Below are 16858 nucleotides of genomic sequence, written 5' to 3' on the forward strand. Positions count from 1 at the left end.
GGTTTCGATCCACGGACCTCTGGGTTATGGGCACAGCACGCTTCCACTGCGCCACTCTGCTGGACACAAGGGTGGGGAAATTAGCAGTGTATTTGTATCTTCGGGGTTGCTCAATTAAATTAAAAATATCAGTAGCAGAGCGTGGTTTCGATCCACGGACCTCTGGGTTATGGGCCCAGCACGCTTCCTTTGCGCCAATCTTTTTTTTTTCTTTATTGCCTGGCTTTGACACAAATACACCGCACTGGGACTCAAAACAACAGGAAAAAAGGAATAATATATGTACACAAAGGTAGCTAGCGTTGCCTAACACCCACTGAGGGGCAGGCATTGTCATGTTAAAATTCTTTGAGCACCGTCAAAGGTTCCAGCTTTGACAGCGACTCGGGAGCACATGGTTGCATTTTAAGCACGTCGAGCCATCGCTGCACACTTTCACGGAAATACATGCGGGCTGGCCGTGCATCTGGATCGCAGTGATAACCAGCCATTCGTGCGCGCCATATACTGTGGAGGCACATTAACATAACCTGGTCTAACGGCATATCATCGTGGTTATCCAATGGCAAATACCTAATGCCATGGGAATCAAGTGCCAACTGTTTTTTTATTGTCCTTCGCAGAACATCCCACAAATATACCCCCTCCCAGCAATTCAAAAACACGTGATCTATTGTCTCTGGCTGTTTGCAGATGAGACATTGGGCCCCCCACGGTAGGAACATACCCTTCTCCTCCATAAATGATTTTACACTCAAAGTACCGCTATGTAGCATAAAGAAAAACGTTTTAGCTCCCGGAGCAACTTCCATTTTCTTTACGCGTTTTAATACATTACTTCCTGTGCCTCCATAGTATAAAGCTCGGTACAAGGGCACCGGGAACACCACTTCACAAACATCCTTGTATAATGTTCTCCTGTTAACATTACTTAAATACTCTTTCGAAAAACGTGCGCTTAAGAATTTCACGCTCAAAACAATTTCCCTAAAGAATCCAAACAGAGAACCAGGCATACATTGAGTATAAACTACGAAATCAGGCAACGCTCGACCAAGTCTTTGTTGACACACTGTGCGCAGGAATGGATCACTGGCATCCCTAAAAAAACATAAACCGGTTGACAATCTGTCGCACAAACAAATGACCCAGACCAAGCCCCCCATGCTTCACCTGCCGGAACAAATTTGTCCGACTGCACCTCTCCCAACTCGAGGCCCAAACAAACACCGCAAAAACTCGATGCAATTTTTGCACATTTACACGGGAGCAATGCAACACTTGCATAACATACCATAACTTACTAAATAAAAACAGGTTGCAAACTGCGGCTCTTGCAAATATTGATAATTGAGCGCTTTTCCATTGCTCCGCTTTTTCACTGGTTTCTTTGACCTGCTCTAGCCAGTATGGCTCGCTTTCCTCGTAAAATTTCAAGGGCACACCCAAGTACTTTGCAGGCGTTGTAACCCACGACACATTAGCGAAAGTGTCGGGGGTCAGCTGCCATTCTCCGTGCCAAAATCCCAGGCACTTACCCCAGGTAACTTTACTCCCTGTGACTTTGCTAAAATGTTTTACCACATCCACTGTCCTCTTTATACTCTCCTTATTTACACAAAAAACCGCAACGTCGTCTGCGTAAGCCAGCAATTTGACTTCTGACTCCTGCAGTCGAAAACCATCAATGTCATTGTTTTGTAGGATGCTTAAACACAACGTTTCAATATAAATGCCGGACAAAAGGTGGCTGAGGGGGCAACCTTGGCGCACCGAACGTCGTACGTTGATGGGGGCCCCCAGTGACTTATTGACAATTAATCTCGTAGTGCAGTTACGGTACGCCAAAGCCACTCCCTCTCGAATAACAGAGCCGACATTAACATAGTCTAATATACTGAACAGAATAGTATGTGCCACACAATCAAAAGCTTTCTCCAAGTCCAACTGCAGTAACGCAACACATGCATGAGTTGCATCGCAGCATTCGAGCACACTTCGTGCTTTGTGAACGTTCTGAAAGATAGATCGCCCTTTGATACCGCACGTTTGGTGAGGGCCCACTAGTTCGCATATAACCGTTTGTAGTCTGCCAGCAAGCACCTTCATATAAATCTTGTAATCAACGTTTGTCAGAGCAATGGGCCTGTAAGTCGACAACTGCCTAAGCTTATCTGGTTGGTCAGTTTTCGGAATAGGTACTGTGTGCGACGATCCGAAAGACGCAGGCAGTGCCTTCGGTTCATACACTTCATTAAATAAGGCACACAACAAAGGAGATAGCTGTTCCTTGAACGCTTTATAAAAAGCCGCACTCAGGCCATCAGGCCCGGGTGATTTCCCTGGGTTTAAATTTTCTATTGCCTGCTGCACTTTTTCGCTTATTGGCCGCTCCAGTCTTTCTTTTTGTTCCTCGTCAATTTTTGGCATCGCGTGAAGAAAGGATTCTTTAAAACAGTCCAAATAAACCTCTCGGGACGAAAAAGGATCTTCATAATACTCCCGGAAAGCTTTCGCGATTCCTTCGTTATCGGTTTCTGTGCGTCCTGCCCAATCTACCTCTGCCACGTGATTTCGCCTTGCATTTGCTTTTTCTATTCCCAACGATCTTTTTGTCGGCGTCTCATTCATGGCCAATTTTTCCGCTCTTGCACGCACTAACGCTCCTTGGTATCTGTCTTCTTCTATCAAGTTAATCTGTTCTTTTATTTTTCGAATATCCTCTATCCATCTGCCGGGTGCCTTACATTCCTGTTCGTGTAGTTTTGCAAGCAAAGCCTTAAGCTGGGTTTCTGTAATTTTCTTCTCGTACACCAGGCAACTTGATCTGTCAATGCCTTTAATTTTAATCTGTTCCTTGCACAACTCCCACTGTTTCCAGATTTCGAGCAAAGTCCCTGGCCTCACTTTAATCAATTCATTCAATACCACGCGTCTAAAGGCATCATCCGTAAGCAATTTATTGTTCAATTTCCATACCTCCAAGCTAAATGCATTGCTTCGTTTTTTGGTGCCGAATAAGCACTGCACGAAACAGTGATCCGTGAATGTCATAGGCACAACTCGGTATTCTTTGCATGAAGGAATCAAATCCAGTGACGCGTAAATTCTGTCCAGACGCGCGTGGCTAGAGCCTTGGAAGTGCGTGTACTGAACGGCACGCGGTCCTTCCAAGCAATCAGCCACATCCTCCATATTCCATTCGCTTGTAACTGGCATAACATTTCCGTGCTCTTGTCTCTGAATCCACGTGTTCTGGTTTTGTCTCGAGCATTCAGCACACAGTTAAAATCGCCCAGCAATACTACCTGCCTTTCCGTACTTAACTGCTGCATAACATTCTCGAAAAACACTGTTCTTTCCTCCACACAGTTAGGAGCGTACACACAAATAATGCGCCACTCAACACCGCTGTATCACAATCAGCCACTACACACCGTCCAGAAGAGCATGAGGAGTAGCCCTTTACAACCAGACCAGGCAGCTTTTTGACAAACAATACACACCCGGCCGATGTCCCAACTGCGTGGCTAACAATGGCGTAAAATCTAGCCGTGAAACGTCGCACCATGCTCCCGGTCTCTTCATCCCCATCAACCTTAGTTTCTTGCACGGCAAGCACGTCAATATCGTGGTCAGTTAAGAGCCGGTGCACCTGGCTCTGCTTTTTTTTGCCTGCCAATCCCCTGACATTTAACGTGGCTACTCTTAGGGTGGTTTCAGGCGCCATTTTCATCAATGGTGAAGAGACCGAAAGCATGGTGCTTACCTTTCCCGTCTAGAGCGTTGCTAGACGCCGTCATTGGATCCATCCCCATCCGGTGCGAGCGGCTGACCCGGCAGCGGGGGCACTTTATCCGCTGCCCGTCTCTCTGATGAAATGTTTGGCCGCGGACGTAGCGTGGACCGCCGGGATTGCCCTGTTTTTGCTGGTGGCTCGTCGACGCTGGGGGCTGACGCCTAGTTACCTTCGGGTTCGGACTGTGTGTGGGATCGCTTGGCTGGGGCTGGGACGCCTGGCTTACGAACACCGCTGGTGTCCGAGTGCTCCTCCCCATTATCCTGTTCCATACCGTTTGCCGGCTCCAGTGACTTGCCTTCCTCATTGCTAGGGAGCTCAGGTGTCGAGTCTGCTCCCCCACCTCTCTCGCAGCATTGCTGTTTTCTGCCGAGTCCACCGACGAATCTGTCTCCCGTGTCTGCGTTCTCACTTCTCCGGCACCTTTCGCCGCCTCCTCCGCCTCGACTACGTCCATGGTGAGCTCCGCCGACCGTTCCGTAGTTCCATGTCCCGCGGCCGAAGCGTACGAAAGCACACAGGCAGCCTCGTCATGTCCGTAGCGTCTACACTTTGGACAACGCGGTACCTTACATTCTCGTCGAACGTGACCGGTACCGCGGCAGCGCAGGCACTGCATCGCTCGCCCAGGCAACACGACAAGGGCTAGCTCTCCGGCAACTCGCAGCTAGTGAGGTAAGTCGTCGACCTTAATGCGGGATTTCAATTTCAGGAGCACAGTCCTCGTGGTGGACCCCTTCTCCTTGACGCCTTGAACTCTCCACCTCTCCCGGGTCACCTCGGTCACATTCCCAAAAGCAGCAAAACCCGCCCGGATGTCATCGTCTGCCACACCGTGCAACATCCAGTGAAGTCGCAGCTTCACCTGTTGGTCTTCGGGATCGATAATAAGGCAACGGCGTCCCTTAACATCGAGTTCCTTAAAAGCCGCCAATTTCTTCGTTGCTTCTGTGCTGCTAAACGTGACTGCCCTAACATGGTTGATCTGATACGCCCCCAACGCCACAACGTCGGGGAGCGCACCAGCGTTGGCAAGGGCGTCGCGGAAATCCTCGACCCTGTATGGCCTGACTCGCACATCGCCGTGCAAAAAAAGCGTGTTAACAACAAAGTGTCCGGTAGGCAAAGTCGTCGATCCTGTTTCCGCGGCTGGAAAGGGCCGCTATCGCCGCTCCGCTGGTGCACATGATTCTGCGACCGTTCACTACGGTTCACTACGGTTCGGGGTTGCTCAATAAAAATGAAAATATCAGTAGCAGAGCGTGGTTTCGATCCAGGGACCACTGGGTTATGGGCCCAGCACGCTTCCACTGCGCCACTCTGCTGGGCACAAGGGTGAGGAAATTAGCCGTGTATTTGTATCTTCGGGGTTCCTCAATTAAAGTAAAAATATCAGTAGCAGAGCGTGGTTTAGATCCACGGACCTCTGGGTTATGGGCCCAGCACGCTTCCACTGCGCCACTCTGCTGGGCACAAGAGTGGGGAAATTAGCAGTGTATTTGTATCTTCGGGGTTGCTCAAATAAAGTAAAAATATCAGTAGCAGAGCGTGGTTTCGATCCACGGACCTCTGCGTTATGGGCCCAGCACGCTTCCTTTGTGCCACTCTCCTGGAAACAAGAGTGGGGAAATTAGCAGTGTATTTGTATCTTCGGGGTTGCTCAATTAAAGTAAAAATATCAGTAGCAGAGCGTGGTTTCGATCCACGGACCTCTGGGTTATGGGCCCAGCACGCTTCCACCGCGTCACTCTTTTTTTTTGCCTGAATTTGACACAAATACACCGCACTGCAACTTAAACCAACAGGAACAAAGGAATAATATATGTACACAAATCTAGTTCGCGTTGCCTAACACCCACTGAGGGGCAGGCATTGTCATGTTAAAATTCCTTGAGCACCGTCAAAGGTTCCAGCTTTGACAGCCACTCAGGAGCATATGGTTGCAATTTAAGCACGTCGAACCATCGCTGCACACTTTCACGGAAATACATGCGGGCTGGCCGTGCATCTGGATCACAGTGATAACCAGCCATTCGTGCGCGCCATATACTGTAGAGGCACATTAACATACCCTGGTCTAACGGCATATCATCGTGGTTATCCAATGGCAAATACCTAATGCCATGGGAATCAAGTGGCAACTGCTTTTTTATTGTCCTTTGTTCCACTGCGCCACTCTGCTGAGCAAAAGGGTGGTGAAATTAGCAGTGTATTTGTATCTTCGGGGTTGCTCAATAAAAAGGAAAATATCAGTAGCAGAGCGTGGTTTCGATCCACGGACCACTGGGTTATGGGCCCAGCACGCTTCCACTGCGCTACTCTGCTGGGCAAAAGGGTGAAGAAATTAGCAGCGTATTTGTATCTTCGGGGTTGCTCAATGAAAAAAATATATCTGTAGCAGAGCGTGGTTTCGATCCACGGACCTCTGGGTTATGGGCCCAGCACGCTTCCACTGCGCCACTCTGCTTTTTTTTTCTTTATTGCCATACTTTGACCACTGCACACACAACAACAACAAAAAACTTCAATCTTGACACAAGCAACCTGCCAGAGCTGCTTGACAGGCCTTGTCTTGTTTAAAATTCTTTGAGCAGGCTCAAATTTTTCATCGTGGGTAGCCAATCGGGGTTACATGATTGTGATCTCACCACTTGCACGAATCTGTGTACATTCTCCTAATGTACATTCGGGCCGGTCGCGCGTCTGGGTCGTAGTAATAACCCGCCATCCTGGAGCGCCATATACTATGGAGGCCCCAGAGCATTACTTGGTCCAACGGGAAACCATCCTCATTTTGAATGGCCAAAAATCTGATGCCGTACGGATGAAGCGGAGACTCTTTTTTAATTGTTCTTTGTAAAACATCCCAAAGACACACCCCCTCCCAACAGTGAAGAAATACATGATCAATTGTTGCGGGCACTTTGCATATGAGGCAAGGCGTACCCCATGGTAAAAATAAACCTTTCCCCTCTAAGAACGTTTTAACTGGTAGGGTTTCTGTATGTAATTTGAAGAAAAAAGTTTTTATTCCTGGCTGCACTTGCATTCTTTTAACTCTTTTCAAAACGTCCCCACCGTTGCCTCCATTGTACATGGCTCTGTACACTGGCACTGGAAAAACAACATCACACCGATCACCGTATAGCTTTTTCCGCTTCACTTCACTTAAGAATTCTGTCGAAAAACGCGCTGTAAGAAATTTCACGCTGTCAGCCACTTCACTAAAATAAGCGAAGATTCTCCCTGGTAAACTCTTGGTACCCACAACAAAATCAGGCAAAGCACGGTTCAATCTTAGTTGGCACACAGTTCTTAAGAAAGGGTCTCTAACATCTCTGAAGAAGAAAAACCTTTTTACATGCTGGCGGAGAAATAGATGTGCCAGCCCGAGACCACCGTCTTTCACACTTCGAAACAAGTTCGTCCGCTTGCACCGTTCCCAGCTCGATGACCAAACACAGCTAGAATACGATGTGTCTTCTGTACATTTACCCGGGAACAGTGCAGCACTTGCACGACGTACCACAGTTTGCTTAAAAAGAACGCATTGCACACCGTCGCTCTTGCAAAAATTGATAAATATGCCCCCTTCCATCTATCTGCTTTTTCCTGTATTTCGTTCAGTTGTCCTTTCCAGTATGCATCACTGTCCCTGTAGCTGTTTAATGGAACTCCTAAGTATTTTGTGGGGGTTGTTACCCAGGGCACATTTGCAAAACGCTCTGGGGTCGATGTCCAATTGCCATGCCAAAATTCCTGACACTTTGACCAGTTCACTTTGCTTCCGGTTGCCTTCCTGAAACTGTCGACACACAGCACTGCCTCGCGTATACTATGCTGATCCACAGCACAGACCGCAAGGTCATCCGCGTAAGCGAGCAATTTGACTTCAGCTGCCTGCAACTTAAAACCTTTAACTGCCTCGTTTTGGATAATGTTCACACATAGTGTCTCTATGTAAATGGCAAACAAAAGTGGGCTGCGGGGGCAGCCCTGGCGTACCGAGCGTTGCACCTGAATGGGGGCCCCCAGACTCTTGTTAATGATTAATCTAGTAGTGCATCCACGGTACGCCATGGCCACACCCTCTCTGATTACTGAACCTAGGTTCACGTGATCCAGAATACACAGCAATATTTCGTGGGCCACACAGTCGAAAGCCTTTTCGAGGTCCAATTGGAGGATGGCTACACATTTATCCATTAGTTCACTACACTCGAGCACCGATCTTGCCGTGTGTATATTTGTCATAATTGACCTCCCCTTTATGCCACACGTTTGGTGAGGACCAACAATATTTGTAATAACTGACTGCAATCTTCTAGCTAACACTTTCATCAATATTTTGTAATCTACGTTTGTCAAAGCAATTGGCCTATATGCTGTGACTTGCTTCAGCTTTTCCTCGCCATTTGTGTTGGGAATAATAATAGTATGATATAGTCCGAAAGATTGCGGGAATCTATTTATTGCATAGGCTTCATGGAAGACCGCTGTCAATATTGGAACTACTTCGTTCTTAAATTGTTTATAAAAAGCCGCACTTAGGCCGTCTGGCCAAGGCGACTTTCCCATATTTAACCCATCGATCGCTTTTTCTACCTCGATTTCTGTGATCGGCATCTCCAATCTTTCCTTCTTATCCTCGTCTAGTCGCGGGATAGCTGCAAAAAAACTTTTGTTTGAAAGCTTTCATGTCGACCACATTTTTGCTGAATAGTTCCTGATAATACTCGAAGAAACCATGCCTGATATGATCGTCTTCCGACGATAGCACGCCGCCCCATTCGATCTTATCAATGCGGTTTTTCTCGGCATGAGCCTTTTCAATTCCCAGTGCCCTTTTCGATGGCGTCTCGCCCATGGCCCAATTTTCCGCTCTTGCACGCACTAACGCTCCTTGGTATCTGTCTTCTTCTATCAGGTTAATCTGTTCTTTTATTTTTCGAATATCCTCTATCCATCTGCCGGGTGCCTTACATTCCAGTTCGTGTAGTTTTGCGAGCAAAGCCTTCAGCTGGGTTTCTGTAATTTTCTTCTCGTACAGCAGGCAACTGGATCTCTCAATGACTTTAATTTTAATCTGTTCCTTGCACAACTCCCACTGTTTCCAGATTTCGAGCAAAGTCCCTGGCCTCACTTTAATCAATTCATTCAATACCACGCATCTAAAGGCATCATCCTTAAGCAATTTATGGTTCAATTTCCATAACTCCCAGCTAAAAGAATTGCTTCGTTTTTTGGTGCCGAATAAGCACTGCACGAAACAGTGATCCGTGAATGTCATAGGCACAACTCGGTATTCTTTGCATGAAGGAATCAAATCCAGTGACGCGTAAATTCTGTCCAGACGCGCGTGGCTAGAGCCTTGGAAGTGCGTGTACTGAACGGCACGCGGTCCTTCCAAGCAATCAGCCACATCCTCCATATTCCATTCGCTTGTAACTGGCATAACATTTCCGTGCTCTTGTCTCTGAATCCACGTGTGCTGGTTTTGTCTCGAGCATTCAGCACACAGTTAAAATCGCCCAGCAATACTACCTGCCTTTCCGTACTTAACTGCTGCATAACATTCTCGAAAAACACTGTTCTTTCCTCCACACAGTTAGGAGCGTACACACAAATAATGCGCCACTCAACACCGCTGTATCACAATCAGCCACTACACACCGTCCAGAAGAGCATGAGGAGTAGCCCTTTACAACCAGACCAGGCAGTTTTTTGACAAACAATACACACCCGGCTGATGTCCCAACTGCGTGGCTAACAATGGCGTAAAATCTAGCCGTGAAACGTCGCACCATGCTCCCGGTCTCTTCATCCCCATCAACCTTAGTTTCTTGCACGGCAAGCACGTCAATATCGTGGTCAGTTAAGAGCCGGTGCACCTGGCTCTGCTTCTTTTTGCCTGCCAATCCCCTGACATTTAACGTGGCTACTCTTAGGGTGGTTTCGGGCGCCATTTTCATCAAGGGTGAAGAGACCGAAAGCATGGTGCTTACCTTTCCCGTCTAGCGCGTTGCTAGACGCCGTCATTGGATCCATCCCCATCCGGTGCGAGCGGCTGACCCGGCAGCGGGGGCACTTTATCCGCTGCCCGTCTCTCTGATGAAATGTTTGGCCGCGGACGTAGCGTGGACCGCTGGGATTGCCCTGTTTTTGCTGGTGGCTCGTCGACGCTGGGGGCTGACGCCTAGTTACCTTCGGGTTCGGACTGTGTGTGGGATCGCTTGGCTGGGGCTGGGATGCCTGGCTTACGAACACCGCTGGTGTCCGAGTGCTCCTCCCCATTATCCTGTTCCATACCGTTTGCGGCTCCAGTGACTTGCCTTCCTCATTGCTAGGGAGCTCAGGTGTCGAGTCTGCTCCCCCACCTCTCTCGCAGCATTGCTGTTTTCTGCCGAGTCCACCGACGAATCTGTCTCCCGTGTCTGCGTTCTCACTTCTCCGGCACCTTTCGCCGCCTCCTCCGCCTCGACTACGTCCATGGTGAGCTCCGCCGACCGTTCCGTAGTTCCATGTCCCGCGGCCGAAGCGTACGTAAGCACACAGGCAGCCTCGTCATGTCCGTAGCGTCTACACTTTGGACAACGCGGTACCTTACATTCTCGTCGAACGTGACCGGTACCGCGGCAGCGCAGGCACTGCATCGCTCGCCCAGGCAACACGACAAGGGCTAGCTCTCCGGCAACTCGCAGCTGGTGAGGTAAGTCGTCGACCTTAATGCGGGATTTCAATTTCAGGAGCACAGTCCTCGTGGTGGACCCCTTCTCCTTGACGCCTTGAACTCTCCACCTCTCCCGGGTCACCTCGGTCACATTCCCAAAAGCAGCAAAAGCCGCCCGGATGTCATCGTCTGCCACACCGTGCAACATCCAGTGAAGTCGCAGCTTCACCTGTTGGTCTTCGGGATCGATAATAAGGCAACGGCGTCCCTTAACATCGAGTTCCTTAAAAGCCGCCAATTTCTTCGTTGCTTCTGTGCTGCTAAACGTGACCGCCCTAACATGGTTGATCTGATACGCCCCCAACGCCACAACGTCGGGGAGCGCACCAGCGCTGGCAAGGGCGTCGCGGAAATCCTCGACCTTGTATGGCCTGACTCGCATATCGCCGTGCAAAAAAAGCGTGTTAAAAACAACGCGTCCGGTAGGCAAAGTTGGCAGAATAATCTGATACTCGCTATCTTCCATGTCGTCGATCCTGTTTCCGCATCTGGAAAGGGCCGCTATCGCCACTCCGCTGGAGCACATGATTCTGCGACCGTTCACTACGGTTCGGGGTTGCTCAATAAAAATGAAAATATCGGTAGCAGAGCGTGGTTTCGATCCACGGACCACTGGGTTATGGGCCCAGCACGCTTCCACTGCGCCACTCTGCTGGGCACTAGGGTGAGAAAATTAGCAGTGTATTTGTATCTTTGGGGTAGCTCAATTAAAGTAAAAATATCAGTAGCAGAGCGTGGTTTCGATCCACGGACCTCTGGGTTATGGGCCCAGCACGCTTCCAAGGCGCCACTCTGGTTGCAGATTTAGACGTTCAATCAAAAGGTTACAAGAAATAAAACATGATGGTCACGCTTTGGCTAAAACGACTTTAAATTTTTTTGAGTGACATCAGTTCATCAAGTGCAGATAACCATTGTGGTGGATCAGGCAGTGCGCTGTACACAATTCTCAAGGCCACAACGCTCTCAATGAAATGTTCGCGAACCGGAAGAACAACCAAATCAGCGTGTTCAAACTGCATTCGAGTTTTCCACACATCGTGGAGGCCCAGGAGCATACTTAGGTCATACGGTATTTCTTCGGAGCTATCCACAGGCAAGAACCGGATGCCGTATGGATCCAGGGGTAACTGTTTTTTTTTATTTTTCTTTGAAGGACATCCCAAAAAAAAATATCGGGTCCCACCAGTCTATGAATACGTGTTCTATTGTTTCCGGTTTCTTGCATAAAAGGCAGTCGGTGTTCCAGGGAATGAAGAAGCCTGTATCTTGAAGCCACTTCATAACTGGGAGGGTGTTGGTATGGAGCTTGAAAAAGAACGATTTGGCTTGTGGTAGCATAGGCATTTTTTTCACTCTTTTTAGAACGTCCTCTCCGGTGCCTCCGCGATGTGTGGAGCGGTACAAAGGTACAGGCAACATGGCGTCTACAAGGTCCCTATAGAGATTTTCGTGTAACAGTGGACAGGTACTGCTGGGAAAAACATACAATCAAAAGCCTGTACGACAAAACTACTTCACGCAGATACCCAGTCACACCTCCGCACATATTCTGAACAGTCGAAACGACGTATCCAGGGAGAAATCTACCCAGCCTTACTTGCATAACTGTGCGAAGAACGGTGTCATTTAGATCGCGTGAAAAAACAAAGCGTGACGCGATTTGTCGCAAAAACAAGTGAGCTAAGCCAAGGCCACCTTTCTTGACAGGCAAAAACAAATTAGTTCGACTGGACCGCTCCCAAGTCGAGGCGCAGATAAATATAGCAAAAACCCGGTGTATCTTTTGAATGCTCACCCTTGCAGCACACAACCCATTCATGACGTACCAAATTTTGGATACCAGAAAAAGATTGCAGACAGTGGTTCTTGAAAACATGGAAAGTTGCTTGCCTTGCCACCCGTCAGCCTTTTCCTTTGCTCTCAATGCCTGATCTGTCCAGTTAGGTTCGGGCTCGTGGTAATCTCCGAGAGGCACCCCTAGGTAATGTGTTTGTAAGGTTGGCCAAGTCAGCCGGCAAAACGTTTCTGGTGTGTCTACCCAATCACCGTTCCAGAAACCGCGACTCTTATCCCAGTTTATCTGGGCTCCAGTCGTATCACAAAACTTTTTGACCACATTAGTTGTCTCTGTAATACTCGCTTTGCGCAAAACACCGCGATGTCATCCGCATACGCCAGAATTTTAACTTCTGCTTCCTCCAAATTATATGCTGTAATGCACGCATTATGTTCAATGGCCAAACAGAGTGGTTCAAGATAAGCGGCAAACAGCAGTGGTGATAGCGGGCATCCCTGTCTCACCGACGACAGCACGCACAAGCTATCAGTGAGCTCGCCATTAACAATAGTTCGCGTTGTGCATTTTTTGTAAGCCATCTAGACACCTTCCGTAATGACACTGCCCACGTTCGTGTGTTCAAGTATGCAGTGCAATGCTTTGTGCGAGACACGATCGAAGGCTTTTGCCAGGTCGAGCTGTATCATCGCGACGTGACCACCAAGCGCGTCACAGCACTCGAGCACGCTTTGAGCCACGTAAACATTTGTCGTGATACTGCGCTCTTTAATGCCACAAGTTTGGCATGGCCCAACCAACGTTTTAATAACGCCTTGCAGTCGCCTTGAAAGAACTTTGGTGAATATTTTATAATCGACATTAGCAAGAGTTACTGGGCGATATGACCCTGGCAACAAACGTTAATGAGCACCATCGCTCTTTCGGATTAGCACAATATTTGAAGTTGTGAAGGACAAAGGCAGTTTTTCCGGTCATACGCTTCGTCAATGACATGAGAAAGAAATTGGGCTAGCTCTGAGCAGAATGTTTTTAAGAAAATGGCCCCTAAGCCATCAGGCCCAGGTGCTTTCCCGGCAGCTAGGTCATTCATTGCACATTCTATCTCACTTGGTGTAATTGATTGTTCTAGTTGTGTCTTCACTTCTTCGTCAAGCTTTGGCATCAGTGGGAGGAATTCTTTTTGCAACCCATCTTTAAGGTCCCGTGGATGACTTAAATTTCTTTAAAATGCTCAGCAATCCCTTGCCTAATTTCATTTCTGTCCGACGTAATGTAGTCACCTATAGCTGGCTGGCGGATTTCCTTTCGACATGCGTATGTCTTTCCGTCTGAAAGAGCGCGTTTGGCTGTCATTTCGTCCAACCAAAGCTTATCTGACCTTGATCTCACTACTACCGCCTTGTATTTTTCCGTATCTATCCTTTCGAGCTCAGTTTTCACTTCCTTTATTTCGTTAACATACAGACCAGGTTCGGCATTCTCCATGGTAACAAAAAACTTCAGTTGATGGCGGAGCTTTGTTTCTGCTTCTTTCTGCTCGCGTCGGATGACACTACTTCTTTCAATAGCCCTTGTTTTTACTTTCTGCTTAAACTCCTCCCAACGAATGGCGTAACCTACTGGCTCGCCTGCAGTCACGTTTTTCAGTTCTTTCGTTACTGTGTCGACAAAAGCTTCATCATTCAACAGCTTCGCATTCATTTTCCACAAGTCCAAGCTAAAGGTCCGTTTGTTCTGCGTCTTAAAAACGGTGGCAGTTACCAAGCAGTGATCACTATATGCGACGGGTTTTACTTCGTACTCACTACACCAGGGCATCAATTCCGCAGAGACATACAATCTGTCTAGCCTTGCGTGGCTGTCTCGCTGGAAGTGGGTAAACTGCGGACGAGTACCGCAGACAAAAACGCCACCAATGTCTTCAAGGTCATATTCATGCACCAACGTGTTCAACAATTCTGCACTCTTGTCACGAACACGCGAACATTTTGCGCGGTCGTCAACATTGCACACACAGTTCGCATTGCACACACAAGTCGCCCAGTAGTATAACCACTTTCTGACAGTTTATATACGCCTCAAGCGTTCGAAGAGGGATCGCCGTTCCATGTCAACATTCGGCGCATACACACAGATAACGCGGCACTTCAATTCGCCAAAGACTACATCAGCCACTAAGAGGCGCCCACTGTCACATGAAAACACTGACTGCACGGTGATTTCAAAGCTTTTCCGTATAAATATGGCGCAACCACCTGATTCACCAATCGCGTGAGAAATACACACATCAAAATCAGCTTGAAAATTGGACACCATTCGGTCTCTTTGAGCTCCTGGCTCTCAATTTTTGTCTCTTGAACTCCCATTATATGCAAGTCATTATCTAACGGAAGGCGACTCAGTTGACATTGCCGTCTTCTTGCTCCGAGGCCCCGTATGTTTAACGTCGCTACCCGTAGAGCTCTTTCGATACTAACCGCCATGGCTACACGATAGAATGGTCTCCGTTACAACAGCCCGAGGGTGTGCGATCATGATACTGTAGTGATAAGCACGTAGACTGCCAGCAAAAAACAAACAAAAATAAACCCGACCGTACAAAAACGACCATCAAAGTAACCTTGGCGCCTCTTACCTAATACAAATAAAAACAACGAACCGCTTAAGGTGACAGCCATGGCGTTTACGGAAACCCCCAACAACTTAAGCTATACAGAACACGTTTACGGAGGCGGTTTGCCCGCCTGCCGAGAACCGACCGGTATGTTCGGTCGCGGCTTCAAGGTATGCCTCCGAATACCTGTGGCTTTTGTGGGTGGCTCGTCTCCGCCCCCACCATCCTCCTGTTTCTCCTCGCTGAGGGTCTTCTCATGTCGTCGTTTCCCCACCGGCGGGCAGGCTTAACTTGTAGGGGTTTCCATAACCTCAGGTTCTGAAGTGCCGGGAGGCGGCTCAGAAGCAACTGAGGTTTTCAACTCTGCACTCGGAACGGTCGAGGAGTCTTGTGAAGGAGGTCGTTGGTGCTCTGCCGCGACCGCTTCAGCTCCGGGTGGCTCCTGCTGTGGCAGTGGTACCGCTGCCTTTCCGGCGACCTCCGCTATTAGACTTGCCCCGACGCTGCCTCCTCCATGCCCACCTCGTCCATGAGAAGGTTTGAGGAGTCTTCGCTGGTTGTCGCTCCTGTTACATTGGCATATGTTCGCTCGCACTGGCTGCTCTGATGACCAAATCGACGGCACGCACTGCACTTGGGAATGCGACATTCGCGACAAATGTGGCCCGTGCCATGGCACCGAAGGCAGAGTGGAGCCCTGCCTGGCACGACTACGAGGGCCAACTCGCCGGCGACGCTCACCTGGTGTCGAGCTTCACGCCCGGCTTCAACTTCAAGGTGACCTGTCTTGTAGTTGAACCCTTATCAGCCAAGTCATGCACACGCCAACGCTCTCGACCGACGTCTGTCACCCCCCCCCCCCGAAAGGCGCGAAGGCAAGCCGTACGTCTTCGTCTGTAATGCTGTGCAGCAGACAATGTATTTTCACGGGAATGTCCTGATTGTGAGGGTCAGTCGCAATACATCGGCACTTTATCACTAGAAGCTCACCCTTGTCGACTATCCTTTTCACCGCTTCTTCGTCCTTGATTGTCACCGCCTACACATGGCTCATGCGGTACGCTCCGAGGGCAATCACATCTGACAGGAGCAATAACTCTGCGAGCGCGTCGCGGAATTCTTTCGCCCTGTACGGGCGGGCCCTAACATCACAGTGTAAAAAAACTGTATTCAAAACTAAACGCCCTGTTGGCAAACTAGGCACAACAACTTGGTACTCATTTTCCGAGGCCATATTCCTGTTACCGCGGCCCTGCTGAACCTCTGAAGCCGCTCCCGAGGAGCCCTGCATACTGCGTCCGTTCACTAGCGTGGCCGGAAGCAGAATCACTGCGCCACTCTGCTGGGCACAAGGGTGGGGAAATATGCAGTGTATTTGTATCTTCGGGGTTGCTCAATGAAAATAAAAATATAAGTAGCAGAGCGTGGTTTCGATCCACGGTTGCTAGGTTATGGGCCCAGCACGCTTCCACTGCGCCACTTGTTTTTTTCTTTATTGCCGTGAAACACAAAAACGAAACACACATGATAGAACACCTCAACTACACTTGAGCTAACGCGTACGCGGCTAAAATCTTTTCAGGTGCACCAACTCATCAAATAGACATTGCCATTGTGGTGGATCCTGCTGCATCCTGAAAGTTTCGCGTATATACACCGCACTTTCAATAAAGTTTTCACGCGCAGATCGTGTCTCTATATCTGCATGTCTCACCTGCATTCGTGTTTTCCACAAACTATGCAGGCCACAAAGCATAATTAAATCATAAGGTGCATCATCGTTCTGCACTGGTAGGAATCTGATACCGTACGGAGTTAGGGGAAGTTCCTTTTTAATTTTCCTTTGGAAGACGTCCCATAGAAAGACCGTATCCCAACACTGTAAGAAAACGTGTTCAATTATCTCCGGTTTTT

At 48.6% G+C, this 16858-nt stretch overlaps 3 non-coding genes across 3 annotated transcripts; all 3 read right to left on the bottom strand.

The window, feature by feature from the left end:
• Positions 1–6052: 6052 nt before the first annotated feature.
• On the bottom strand, positions 6053–6124 carry TRNAM-CAU (transfer RNA methionine (anticodon CAU)). The gene has a single exon. It is a non-coding gene; the product is annotated as a tRNA-Met (tRNA).
• A 70-nt stretch (positions 6125–6194) lies between these two features.
• TRNAM-CAU (transfer RNA methionine (anticodon CAU)) lies at positions 6195–6266 on the bottom strand. Its single transcript has one exon. It is a non-coding gene; the product is annotated as a tRNA-Met (tRNA).
• A 4845-nt stretch (positions 6267–11111) lies between these two features.
• TRNAM-CAU (transfer RNA methionine (anticodon CAU)) lies at positions 11112–11183 on the bottom strand. Its single transcript has one exon. It is a non-coding gene; the product is annotated as a tRNA-Met (tRNA).
• Between the last annotated feature and the right edge of the window lie 5675 nt (positions 11184–16858).

Source organism: Amblyomma maculatum, chromosome 1 (assembly GCF_055883805.1).
Source record: "Amblyomma maculatum isolate TAMU_Amacu chromosome 1, ASM5588380v1, whole genome shotgun sequence".
Classification (NCBI taxonomy): domain Eukaryota; kingdom Metazoa; phylum Arthropoda; class Arachnida; order Ixodida; family Ixodidae; genus Amblyomma; species Amblyomma maculatum.